Here is a 13,993-nt window from a genome sequence, read left to right as displayed (position 1 = left end):
CGTCCTGACGATGCTTCTCATTCCTCACGCTCCGGGGCTCTCGCCCGGAGGCAGCAGGTGCCTGAAGGTGGTTCCAGCGGTGGGCAGGATTCGCGTCGTCGCGGCAGAGTGGGCGGTTCTCGCGGGAGCAGGGCTGTTGATGGACGTCTGGATGACCTCGTTCCTGCCAGCACAGTCGAGGACCCCGGTACGCCTGAGCTGTTCACGCCGGTGCCTGGTACTTTGCCAACTCGGGAGGCTATGCCCTCTACATCTTCCCCTGCAGCTGGCCTGGCGAGGGGTGAGCATACTGCTGATCATTCTTTTCCTAATTTTTCTTCCCATGCTGCTAATATCCCCAGTAGTTTTTTAGGTTATGCTGGGTCACGGGGTCAAGTGGGGTCACAGGATCTTAGGGGTTCAGTGGTTGCTAGTGCAGGTTTGCCTGGAGCTTTAAGTGTTTTTTCTGCGCCTCATGTGTCTTCAGCGGCTGTGGATACCGCAGCTGGACATGTTTTACCTATGCAGCAGGGTGCTATCCCTTCTGGGCAGCAGTTGTTAGCTCAGGGTGCTAATTTGAATCCACACAGTGCCGTTTTACCTGCTTTGTCTCAATTTGTTGATGGTTTTAGAGATTTATTAGTACGTTGTGGTTTGCAGGGTGCTGGAACCCCGGCGCATGGCGTTGCGGGCAGTCAGGCGGTGTCAGTGCCCCCTGTGGCGACAGTGGCGGGGGTAGGATCTCCGGTAGCTAGTCCATTGCAAGGTCCTACCGGACCTGTGGCGCCTGCAGTGCCTGCTCCTTCTGGATCGAGCGGTTCGGGTCCTGTTGTGGGGGACAAACAGGGTGATCAGGCTGCCGTTCGTTTGGCGGATGCAGCCAGGGGTGAGGTTTATGTGTGCTTTGAGGCGCCCTTGGGTGCCCATCTGAAAGACGAGGTCCGGGAAAAGATTTGGAAAGGGGAGTACGTCGAGATTTTTTCTTTGCTTCCTTTGGGTAAATTTAATTTGGACAGGGTGAAGAAAGGTGAAGAGGTTAAGAAGGAGGAGGAGAAAAAAAGGCGTTATCGTTTAATTCCAAGAACCTTTTCAAATTGGCTTCAGGCTTTTGCCATTTTAGCCAGTGTAATCGGGCAGAAGAATCCTGAGCACTGTAGCGGTCTATTTGGTTACATGGATAGTATTGGGGAAGCTTACCGGGTTTATGGGGGTCAGTCGTGGCTCCGCTATGATGAGCAATTTCGACAAAGGATGGCTTTTCAGAAGGGTTTGCGATGGGATCATAAGGATATTTCTTTGTGGCTTAGGGTTATGACACCTGGCCGCAGTCAATCCCAGCCCTTTCCAGCAGCGGCCGGTGACAATTCCAGTTCTGGCTCATCGGCCGGCATGCAAAAGGGCTATTGCTGGAAATATAATGAGGGGTTGTGTAAATGGGGGTCCTTGTGCAGATTCAAGCACGAGTGCTCGGGATGCAATGGGTCCCACCCCTTCTCCAAGTGCTTTAAGAAGCAAAAGAAGGTTAAAGGGGCGGCTGGAGCAAAAGGGGGTGACTCCGGTACTGGTAGAGAGGATGGTACCGTGGCTGACTAACTATCCTGATCAAGAGGCGGCTGCTTTGTTACTTTGTGGGTTCAGGGACGGTTTTCGGATTCCTTTTAAGGAATGCGCAGTTACTACTGTTGTTCGGAATTTACGCTCCGCCTTGTCCTTTCCTAATGTTGTGTCCGATAAATTGAGTAAGGAAGTGGCTTTGGGGAGGATGGAAGGCCCTTTCCTGTCTTGTCCTTTGCCTAATTTACGTTTATCCCCTTTGGGGGTTGTTCCCAAGAAGGAGCCGGGTAAATTCCGGCTCATCCACCATCTGTCTTACCCGAAAGGGCAATCGGTCAATGATGGAATTGACCCAGATTTGAGTACGGTGTCGTATACTTCCTTTGACCGGACTGTAGAGTGGGTGCGTTCTTTTGGACGAGGGGCATTGATGGCCAAGACTGATGTGGAGGCGGCTTTCCGGTTGTTGCCGGTACATCCGGAGTGTTTCCATTTGCTGGGGTGCAAATGGGACGGGCAATATTTTGTGGATAAATGCCTCCCGATGGGTTGCTCGATCTCTTGTAAATATTTCGAGGTTTTTAGTTCATTTGTCGAATGGGTTGTGCGGGAGGTGTCGGGTTTACCGTCCGTCATTCATTATCTCGACGATTTTCTATGTATTGGCCCTCCTTCTGCGTCTCATTGTAGTGTTTTATTGGCTACGGTGATTCAGGTTTCTCGGGATTTCGGAATACCTTTGGCACCGGACAAGACGGTGTCCCCTTGTACATGTTTGAGTTTTCTGGGTATCGAGTTGGATTCAGAGGAGATGGTTTGTCGGTTGCCGTTGGATAAGGTGCATGATATGCGTTTCATGGTTGCAAGTTTTCTGCAGGTTTCTAAGGTTACCTTGAAGCAATTACAGTCATTGATTGGCACGCATTTCGCGTGCCGGATCATGCCCATGGGGAGGGTTTTCTTACGACGGCTGTCCTTGGCTACAGCCGGGGTTAAGGCCCCCCATCATTTTCTTAGGCTTACCGTGGCTTTGAAGGAGGATCTGAAAGCTTGGGATACTTTTCTTTGCGAATATAACGGTTGTTCATTGTGGCTTGCGCCTCCGGTTTCCAGTTCGGAATTGGAACTGTGGACCGATGCCTCCGGTTCCTTGGGTTTTGGCGCTTATTTTAAGGGTTCTTGGTGTGCTCGGCATTGGCCTACGGGTTGGGAATCTAGAGGTTTGACTAGGAACCTGACGTTTTTAGAACTCTTTCCGATCTTGGTGTCCTTGGAGCTGTGGGGGGACCACTTGGCCAACAAACATGTTAGGTTTTGGTGCGATAATTTATCCGTTGTTCATGCTGTGAATAATATCTCCTCTTCTTCTTTGCCGGTTTTGAAGCTATTGCGTTGGTTAGTGTTACGTTGCCTTCAGCTGAATATATGTTTTCGGGCTATTCACGTGCCGGGGGTTGATAACGGTGTAGCTGATTCCTTGTCTCGTTCACAGTGGGACAGGTTTTTCCGGCTGGCGCCTCAGGCTGCCCGCGAAGGCTGTCGGTTTCCAGATTGGATGTGGACGCTGGCAGAGTGATGGCTGAACAGCTTCGATCGCGGTCGCTGGTTCCTTCCACGCGGGCCTTTTATGACAGAACATGGCAGGAGTGGGAGTGCTTTGAGCGGATCGCAAAGGAAGCTGACGGGGAGGTGGACAGGGCTGAGGTATTATCGTGGTTTATTGGGTACTTGTTTAGCAAAAAAGTATCCGTGTCAGGTTTGGATCGCCGTATGGCGGCCCTGGCTTTTGTCTTTAAGGAGAAAGGTGTTCCTGATGTGACTAAAGTTTTTTCGGTGCGACTGGCGGTTAAAGGGTTTAAAAAGGGCCCCAAGGTGGCGGATTCCAGGCGTCCCGTGTCGTATGGGATGTTGGTGGGTCTCGTGGGCAAGCTGCAAGGTGTTTGTTCATCGTCGTTTGAAGTTTTGCTCTTTCGTTGTGCATTTTCACTGGCCTTTTTCGGTGCATTTCGGATTGGGGAATTAGTGAGCCCCTCAAAGTCCGTTCAGGGTGGGATTCAGGCTGCGGATGTGGTTTGCCGTGGCAATACGGTTAGTATTCTGATTAGGCGTTCCAAGACTGATCAGGGTGGTAAGGGGCTGTATGTGGAGCTCGTGGAGTGTCCAGGCAGCCCGGTTTGTCCGGTTGCCGGTTTGCGTGCCTATGGGGCTGTGAGGCCGGATGGCCCGTCTTCTTTTTTGGTACATGCGGACGGAAGGGCCTGTCGCTCGTACGGACATTTAACTAATTGAACAGGGAGGGAGACCAGTGGAATGTGCCGGGTAAGTTACGGCACCAGGAGTTTAACAGTCTGTACGAGCGACCCTATTGGTCGCCAGCAAGGGGTTCGTCTGCCATCAACCAATGGCAGACGAGCCCCCTGCTGACGACCAATAGAGTTGCTCGTACATACATTTAAACTCCTGGCGCCAGAGCTGCGTTAACCCCGTATTAACCCCTTAACCAGGAAAACGAAGATGAAACGAGCACGAAGAATGTCCACGAATATTCGCCCGAAGAGAAGACAGGAACAGGCGAATATGCGCGGAACACGGAGATTTCCCCCCCCCCCGAAGACGAGCACGAAGACGAACACGAAGAGCCCCCTGGTGCCCAAGTCTAGTTTTTATATATTTTTTTTTATTTCTTTTTATTTTATTCATTTGATTTTTTTGTATTTTTTATATTTTTTTTTTTATACAAAAATGGTTAGAGGTCCTCTTAGGGACCTCCTGAACATGCCAGTGATGTCACAATGACATCACAGCTCACATTATAATTTTTTTATTATTATTCATATTATTATTTTAATTCTTTTTTTTATTATTATTTTTAAATGAATAAACAGGTTTTGTTTCCGACTTTTCTGTTTCAGGATGGGAGGTGGGGTGAGAGACATGGTTTCTCACACCCCTCACCGCGATCCCCCTGCACCGATCACAGACGTGCATAGAGACTGCAGCGTCTGTGCCTCATCGGAGGACAGGATATCCCCTGCAGGGGATTGAAGGGGTTAAAACATCTGTGTTAAAGGTAGCAGTTCACTGGAGCTATGCTGGGTACTTTTCTTGATTCGGATTGTTTATATGTATGCATGGCCACACAGGTGCACTTCTCATACTCAAACGTTACTAAGCCTGTTTAACCCTTTTACTACCGATACCTGTTGGATACCTCTAGTCCTGAGCTACACATCATTAAGCACGCTCTCTTTCCCTCATGCTTTTATACTGTTGAGCTTATGTTAGTATGTCTGCACTTTTACGGAGGTTCATTTCCTTATCCAAGCGTATTTACAGTCGCTTGCTATGTCGTTCTTTGAGTTACTCATTGTATGTTACAGCTGGTCAATTACATTGGTTGTTGTTGGAGTACTTTCAAATTTTAAGGCAAGACAGGAGGCTTCCTATTTTGCATATCTTCCTTTACGTCTCACCAACAGCAGCAAAGAAAGAGTTAATGCATAAAGAAAAAACAACCAATGAACGGCATACAGAAGGTATACAAACCCTAGCCAGTCCCTCCACTTTCTTTCTTTGCTGCTCACCAAAGCTACAGGTCAGATATTTTCCATATTCCCTCAGGAATATCCCTACTTTATTTACTTGTTGTTATTCTTTTATTGCCTATTTTTACTGTGGTCTCTTTGTACACATTTATTTCTGCTGCGTTGATTTATTGATTTTCCCCTCGGAATTACTGCCTTCTGTGCTGCCCTCTCCCTGGGCTCGTTTTCCTCCTCATATCGTCCCCCCCTTCTTTTTCTCTCCCTCCGGGGTGTCTGCTTTCTGCTCCCTTCACCTTATCTTTATCCGTGCGGATTTCTCTGGTTTCGGGTGTGCAGGCGTTTTCTTTTGCCGGCGGCTATTTTCTTTCGCGGCTTTTTCGTTGTCCGTGGGAGTCTGTTTCCTCGTTGCGTTCGCCGGCCATGTTTGTGAGGCGGTGAGGTCTCGCATTGCGAGATTTCACCGCCATTTTGGTTTCCTCTGTTGTTTTTTATTTGCGGCGGCCATCTTGGTCCTCGTGCTTTCATATTCTTGCTGCTTGCGCCGGCCATCTTGGTTGGGGCGCCGTAATCTCGCGTTTTTCGGGATTTTGGTGCCATTTTGATTTATATACCCGGTCTTTCTTGTTTTTAGTTTGTTTTCTTACAGGATCTCTCCGTTTTTATTGCAGATTTCACCTTTGCAGTCAGGCTGAGCCCCTGATTTTGTGACAATTACTGTGTGCTATTAGATTTGGAGCCTTTATTGCTACTGGCTCTTGTCAGGCTGAGTCCCTGTCATATATATATATATATATATATATATATATATATATATATATATATGTATATGTATATATATATATATATATATGTATATATATACTTACAAAGGCTGAGCCCCTGTACGTGATTGGCACAGGCTGAGTAATTGAAGCCTTTATCATTACTGGCTTTTGGCAGGCTGAGCCCCTGTCCTATACTTACCCAGGCTAAGCCTTTGTCATAGTGCTCTTATGTCTCAGGATAACGTCCCTAACCAGGATGCCTTCATGGCATGGCTGGAATCTAAATTCTCCTCCTCGGTAGAGTCTTTCATCTCTAAGATGCCGGCCTCCATGCCCCAGCCTACCCACCCTCAGCCTACAGGCCCTGTGGCCCCTTCCAACATTATTTCAGATTGGGATTCTGGGAAGCCTGAGGAGGATACCAGAGCCTGAGGAGCCTATCCAACTCCCTCTCTCTATTATAGACGAATGGAGGGCAGACGGTTCAGATAATTCTGAGGCATCTCTTAACCTGGCCTCGTCCAGGACTATGGACTCGCGTTACATCCGTGAGTGCCTGGTGGATGACCCCCACCTTACTGAACCGCATCACTCCGGGGGCCCCTCAGTCACCCCCCATGCTGCCTCTGCCTCTACTGACCTCCCGGTCTTAGATCCTTCTGGCGCCTCCCTATTCGATCCCACAACCATGCGCCACCCCAGGGCCACTGAATGGGCTCCCCCAGAGCACATAGCATTATACCTCCATAAGTGGCTTCGCAAACCTTTGCCCAAGGAGGTACGCAGCAAACTCCGTGCGGAATGTCCTCGCCCCTGCATACCTGACAAGGTGGCGCTCACTCTGGAGTTTGACCCCAACATTGTTGCCCTGTTGTCTGCTAAGCGCAACCCTAGAAAGGGTTTGGAACAAGGCCTTAAGTCTGCCCAGGATGAACTCCTGGATCTAGTAGGCCCCGTGACCCAGACTCTCTCTCTGGCAGATAGAGCTTTCCTCCAGGCTGCTCCCCTGGATCCCAAGCTCGTCCGGGATTGGGCCCCCTGAACTGTTTGCCTTCTGGGTAACGCTAACAACGCTATTGCCACGGAACGGCGCAAGGCGGCCCTCCTGCATATGGATCCTCGGCTCACTGAATTGGGCTCCAAAGACTTGGGAGCGGCTGCCAACGGTTTACTTTTTGGAGACGCCTTCGTAAAGGAGCTTAATCGCCACGTCTCCCTTATGACTTCGTGGAATAAGGCCAAGATCTCCATGAGGAAAGTTTTCCAGACAGGACCTCGTTTTAACTCTAGGGCTGGACGACCGCGGGGCCGGGTCGCCAGCCGCTCCTCCTACAAGGTTCCAGATATTTCCAGCAGACCCAACCGTCCTACCGTGGAGCCTTCCACCAGTGGTCGTTCCCACCGAGAGGCGGAAGCAGGGGCAGAGGTTCCACCGGTTTCCCCAGAGGGCGCTCAGGTTTTGGTGAGTACAAATGTTTCCTGTCTCTCTTTCCATCCACAGGTTGCTGGCAGAATCTCCAGTTTTTTCCACAACTGGGTACGGATTACGTCAGACCCCTGGATCCTCCAGATGGGCTTCATTGTCAATACGCTCAAGTCTGAGTTGTCCCTGCGGCAATGGATTCAGTTTCTGGGGTTCGTCATAGACTCAAAGGCAGCTATGCTCCGGCTACCGATGTCCAAGATCGTGGCTATTCGGAAGGAGATTCGGTCTCTCCTGCGGAAGGATGTTTGTTCGCTGCGCATGCTGGCACGGGTGGCTGGACTCCTCTCTGCGTCCATTCAAGCCATTTTTCCAGCTCCGTTACATTACCGGGGTCTCCAACGTCTCAAGGCGCAATACCTCCGCTCTCTCCCTTCTTACGATCAACCGGAACGTCTCACTCAGGAGGCTCGTCAGGAGTTGGGATGGTGGCTTCGCCACATGGAAGCCTGGAACGGCCGTGCCATCTTCGGATCCCAACCCGATTTCGTCCTAGAGTCCGACGCCAGTTTGCTGGGCTGGGGCGCAGCCTCCCTCACCGAGGCCACGGGGGGCACATGGTCGCTGGAGGAACGCTCCCTTCACATCAACTGTCTGGAGCTGATTGCGGGGTCGTTCGCCATCCGCAGTCTGGCAAGGGACCGGTCGGATTGCTGTCTACTCCTCTGTATGGACAACGTCTCGGCGGTGAGGTACATCAACCGCCTAGGGGGTACACGATCCAAACTCCTTACAGAGCTGACGAAGGACATCTTCACTCTGTAGGCGGAATATCTCCCGGGTGCGGAGAACCTGTTAGCAGACTGGATCTCGAGACATTGGAGGGATGCGACTGGAGGCTTCACCCGCGAGTCTTTCAGGACATCCTTCGTCTCAGAGGCCCTCTCCACCTGGACCTCTTCGCGTCTCGGATGAACCGCCAGCTGTCGGCGTTTGTCAGCTGGCTCCTGGACCCGGAGGCTCTGGCGACGGACGCCTTCACCCAGACTTGGCCAGTGTCCGGCGCTTATGCTTTTCCCCCCTTCTCTCTCATGTCAAGGGTCGTCCACTATCTTCGGCGCGCCGGGGGCTCCTTGGTTCTAGTGACACCGCTCTGGCACGCTCAGCCTTGGTTCCCTGCTCTGCTGGAGATGTCAATTCGGGATCCGTTGGCCATTCTGGTTTTTCCGTCACTCCTGACGGATCCGGAGGGCAAGGCTCACCCTCTCCTCCTGGAGGGACGCCTGTCTCTGGTGCTGTGGACGATCTCAGGGGACCCCTGCCGGTCTCTGGCTTATCGGAGGTCGCTCAGTCCCTGCTCAGGGAATCTTGGGCTCCGGGGACCCGGAAGTCTTATCGGTCAGCTTGGGGACGATGGTCTTCTTGGTGTTTGGGACAGCAAATGGATCCCCATTCGGCCCCTCTAGAGGGTGTCCTCAACTTTCTGGCCGGCCTGTTTCGAGAGGGTAAGCCATTTCGGCCGGTCTTGAGCCCCACTTTGGCCAGGTGGGTTCGTTGGTTGCTCTCTCTGGCTGGTGTCTGTGACGATACCTGGAGCAGCCTCTCCCCCAAGATGTATCGTCCAGAAAGGAGCGTTGCTGAGACCGGGGTCAAGTCGGTGACTATATCTCCCCCAGGATGCTGGTCTCAGCAGGGGAAACTTCTGGAGCGAGGCTGAAGGGTCAGTAGACGGTAGCAGGTTTGACCTCAGCTGGGGTAGGCATTGAGTCCTTTAACCACTGGATAGGAAGGCATGTATTGATCCCTCTGCCTCCAACTACAGCCTTTACAGAGGCTGCCAAGTGTTAAGCTCAATGCTGACAGATCCGAAGACTCTGCCGCAACCCTCCCAAGAAAGGGACGCACACCAAACTCTTGGGGAAGACTTCTCTGTTTATTGCAAGGCATACAAGGTTATATAGGAAAACAAGGTGTGGGTAAAACACTACAAACAACCAAGTACTTTGTATACAAAAGGAAAGTTAACATAAGGAAATTAACTCAGGCATTTAATTAATACAATACAATAGTTCACACCACAACAAAGGATCAATACCATCACCTCAAGATAATGGCAGTGCAGACAGGAAGCAGCACCAATAAACATAACGGGATTATACAAGAAAGGAACTTTTAAACACATGAATTACATCCTGGGATACAATAGTTCACACCACACCACACCACACCAAAGAGTTAATAACATCAGCTCAAGATAATGGCAGTGCAGACAGGAAGCAGCACCAATAAACATAAAGGGATTATACAAAGAAGGAACATCAGTTTGAAAATACAAAATACACATTAGCCCTTGTATGCCCACAAGTCTCAGACGGCTACCATCAGAGTGTCGAGGCCTCCTTTGGGGCCCACTCGGTCAAGGGTGTGGCGGCCTCGGGTGCCTTTCAGGCCGGGGGGGCTTGAGTGATATTCTGTCTGCTGCAGACTGGTCTCGTGCTTCCACTTTTCGCACTTTTTATTTCCGTCCGTTGTCCTCTGCGGTTTCCGCGTTAGTGTCGGGCGTTAAAACTGCAAAATAGGAAGCCTCCTGTCTTGCCTTAAAATTGGAAATTATTCTAGCCTTGGTGCCCGAATAATTATAATTTTAATAAAGACAGGAGGTGAGTATTTTCCCTCCCTTCCCTCCCTTTTCAGCGTCTGGCTCCTCGGTGAGTTATTTCTGTGGGTTTTTTATTACTCCTGTTCAGGTTTGATATGTTTATATTTTTCTATATTGATGTTGTTTTCTGCCATTACAGCCTGTTTTCCTTTGTACTTCCTCTCCCTTTTTTGGGATGTGGTCCTGTTACGTGCTCTCTTTTCCTTTCACCTTGATGGCATCTCCTGGAGTCTGCGTTGGTGCTCCTTCTGGTCACAGTTTTTCGGCGCTTGCCTGTGAGGTCGTTCATGCTGGTTCCAGTTTCTCGTTTGGAGCTCTGACGTGGTTACGGTTTCCTGTTGCCTGGGTTTGGCTGCTGTTCTTTGCCTCCATTCCAGTTTTCGGTTGGAGGTCCAGTTCGTTCTCAGTTCCTGTTGCCGGTGGTTGGCTGTTGTTCTTCGGCTCCGGTTCTCAGCGGTCGAAAGAGGAAGTGGAGGGACTGGCTAGGGTTTATATCCCTTCTGCATGCCGTTCATTGGTTGTTTTTTCTTTATGCATTCTTTGCTGCTGTTGGTGAGAAGTAAAGGAAGATATGCAAAATACTCGCCTCCTGTCTTTATTAAAATTATAATTATTCGGGCACCAAGGCTAGAATAATTTCCAATTATACTTAACTCCAATTAATTCATGTACACATCAAATTCCATAACTACTGGGAACTTGAATATGATGGTATATTGTATCCTGAGCTGCATAGTGCAGAGAGCATCTCCTTGGTCCTGGTATAAGGTCACCTATCAACTAATATTCCTTCCTTTTCTCCACTCCCAATCAGGTTGAGTTCCCAGGTTATGGGGTTGTGTATTTGTTGCTTTAGGTCCAGGTCACGTGGTTTGTGTATGAATTTGTTACCCTTTCCACTTTGTTATCCACAAATGAGCGGTTGTCAATCAGCATACAAGCTACATTCACTAGTTTACTCTGTTGGTCTCCTACTGCTTCTGCTGGGAGGCTGTTCCACGTATCAACTGGCCCTGCTCAAGAAATTTCTGTTGCTAGGGTCAGATAAGGGTTGCCAGTTAACCCCCTTTTTCATTAACCCTTTGTTCGCTGTTTGTGCGTGTTATTTAGTGCCCAGGTCACATGATTTGTGTATGTGTATATGTGTGTGTGTATGTGTATATATATATATATATATATATATATATATATATATATATCTTGTTGCTTTGGTCTGCAAGTACTTTTGGCTATATGTCTCCTTTACCTAGTCGCCTCAAAAGTAGTTACCGACGGGACAGCCACCTCATGTTCTGTTATTTCCTCTGTCACTGTTATTGTTGGCCTCTACTGTTTCTGCTGGGAGGCGGTTCCACGTATCAACCGCCCCGCTCGGATTTTTTCCTCACATTACTCTACACGATTACAGCTTGGCCATGTGATAAGTTGTGTAGGTTTTTTATGTTTTCACTGTGCTGCGTGTTATTTAGGATAAGTGTCCAGGTCACGTGGTTTGTTGCTTTTGGTCTTCCAGTACTTTCTGCTATAGGTCTCCTCTACCTAGTCGCCTCTTAAGCAATTACCGAGCGGACTGCCACCTCAGGTACTGCTATTTGCCTCTTGTTGCTAATTCAGGTACTCATTGTTGGCTTCTGCTGGGAGGTGGTTCCACGTATCAACCGTCCCGCTCGGATTTTTCCCTCACATTACTCTACACGATTACAGCTTGGCCGTGTGATAAGTCGTGTAGGTTTTTTATGTTTGGACTGTGCTGCATGTTATTTAGGATAAGTGTCCAAGTCACGTGATTATTGAGGTACTCTGCTTTCCCATTCCGATAATTAGATTACCGGCAGGTCGGTTCCTGTCATTACAACCAGGCCCCTCTTCCAATAATTGGAAGAAACAGATGTTCCGTGGGGTTGCTAACCTTAGAGTGTCAGGTTTAGTGAGTCAGATAGGAGGCAATATTCTCTAGACCTCGTTACGTCCCCGCTTAGATAGATGGCCTCCTTGAACTAGGCAGTTGGCCCCCTGCCCCCCCCCCAGGCAATCGCCCCTCCTTGTTTGGAGGTTACACCCCTCGAGATAGTATTCGTGCCTCGCTATTAGTTAATTAGGCCTCCCCTCTACGTTTTCGTCCCGCTCCATCGCGGAGCTCGGTTAGATATTCAGTTAGTTCAGATTTAGGTCCGGAGTATCTGTCCAGGTTCCGTTGCATAGAATTGTAATTCCTATCCGTTCAAGAGGAGAGGTCCTCCATTCCCTGTTCACACGCTCCTGGGTCAGACTTTGCCGCCTCACATTCCCTCCGTGCTCAGACTATTGCTAAATGGACGGCTGTGTTAACAAGGTGAGACATTCCTTTCTCGGCCTCGGCCAGAATACCGGAATTTTTCCACCTACTGTTTGCTAGTCCCCTGTCTCCTTCTCATAGATCCAGCCCGCCACAATCTAGTTCTGTGGACAGGGCGCAATGAGGGACATACTCCTCTCACTAGTGGGTGGCATCGGTCTCCTACATTCACGAGAGGTTAGACAATTTTGGAAGCCCAGCTTGCACCGGCAGGCCCGCCCCCTTCCTCTCCTGCATGCCCTGCCACCACTGGTTGCCATTTTAGCCTATGCATGCTACTGCATATTTGCACTGATGCCATTGGGCCCTCCCAAAGCAATGTGCTCCGGGGCATTATTTCATGTGGTTCCTATACAGGTATTGTGGCTGTACCTCAAGAAGCTCCATATGTACAAACCTTATTTCGGCCTTAAGTAGACCCAGATGCGGAGGATCTTCTCTTGTTACAAGAGTTGGCAACAGGGTTTTATTATTGGCCCTTTGATTCCCCCCCTTTTCCGACCTGGAAGGTTAGCCTGATTGCTATCGCCGTAAGCAATTCTTCAATCGAAGAGGCTGATTTTGATTTGTCTGCCCCTTATTCCCCATACGAGCTTCAGCATCGATTCCCTCATTCCGGCTGATGAGTTTTCCTTTAAATAGGCCTCCGTGGTTACAGTATTCAGGCCAGAGTCAATGGGAGGGGAGGTAAGCTCATGGGTATCGAAGACAGATATTACGGATGCTTTTAAGTTGTTTCCTATCCATCCGGATGTGTTGCATCTGCATAGGATTAAATGGAGGCAGTAACACTACTTTAGGACCTGTTTATTGGGGGGGGGGCTGCAAGAGTAGTCCAAACCTCTGACGTTTAGGTTGAGACTTTGTGTTGGCTCCTGTGAATTCGAGATTATCGTACGTTCCTTGCCTCCCTCCAATGTTTATTCGATTAGCACTCTCCTTACCATCACAGCCTACTGTTATTCTAACCTAGCATTTTTCATTTAGCGATGAAGCTTTTCCTAACAGAAGTTTAAGATCAAATATCGTAGTTCTTCAAAGAACCCTCTCTGGTTTCTTCTCACCTGGAAATACCGTATTAGAGGTCTGCAAGATTAAGCCAGTGAAGTGAATGGTAAGTAAGAGCTTTGCTAACGTTCAATGGACATCCCGTTTAGTCCTGGTACATGTATAGTCCTTAAGCTTCCATGTAACTTTTTCAGATGCAGGCAGCTTGGTGAGCTGGCTACGGTACTTAATTCAGCTTTGGTTCTTCAAATTTCCGACTTGTGTCACATTTCTGATTACTACGAGCTGTCACTCTGTCACACGAAACGAATCAATCCGGTCCGAGTACACTGTTTCTTCCTACCAATGCCCCCTGGTGCCCAGTTGCAGTCCTGGGATCCTTATTTTACTGGAACGGTAAGCCAGCCTTCATTGGTTCATGCGACCGGGGGTACTGGCCATTACGCCTTATTCTTCGTCATCTCTGAAAGTCTCTGACATGTGTCCTGTTGCTGATCATTTCGTTCTGTCCCTCGGTCATATGAAAACGAATCAGTCCGGTTTAAGTACATGAATTACGTTCTTTCCTACCAATTCCGTTTGGTGCCCAGTTGCAGTCCTGGGAGCCTTGTTGTTGGTTTTTCGACTGGGAAACCGAAAGCCAGTCTTCTTTTGCCCTTCCCCAGGGAGCCGTTGTCGCCAGTCACATTTATCAGATATGTTAGGTTATTACGTACCAGGATTGGC

The sequence above is a fragment of the Sceloporus occidentalis genome, unplaced genomic scaffold, assembly GCF_023333645.1.
Source record: "Sceloporus occidentalis isolate IW3139 unplaced genomic scaffold, rSceOcc1.0.p SCAF_24, whole genome shotgun sequence".
Lineage (NCBI taxonomy): Eukaryota > Metazoa > Chordata > Lepidosauria > Squamata > Phrynosomatidae > Sceloporus > Sceloporus occidentalis.
This window is presented reverse-complemented; position numbering follows the sequence as displayed.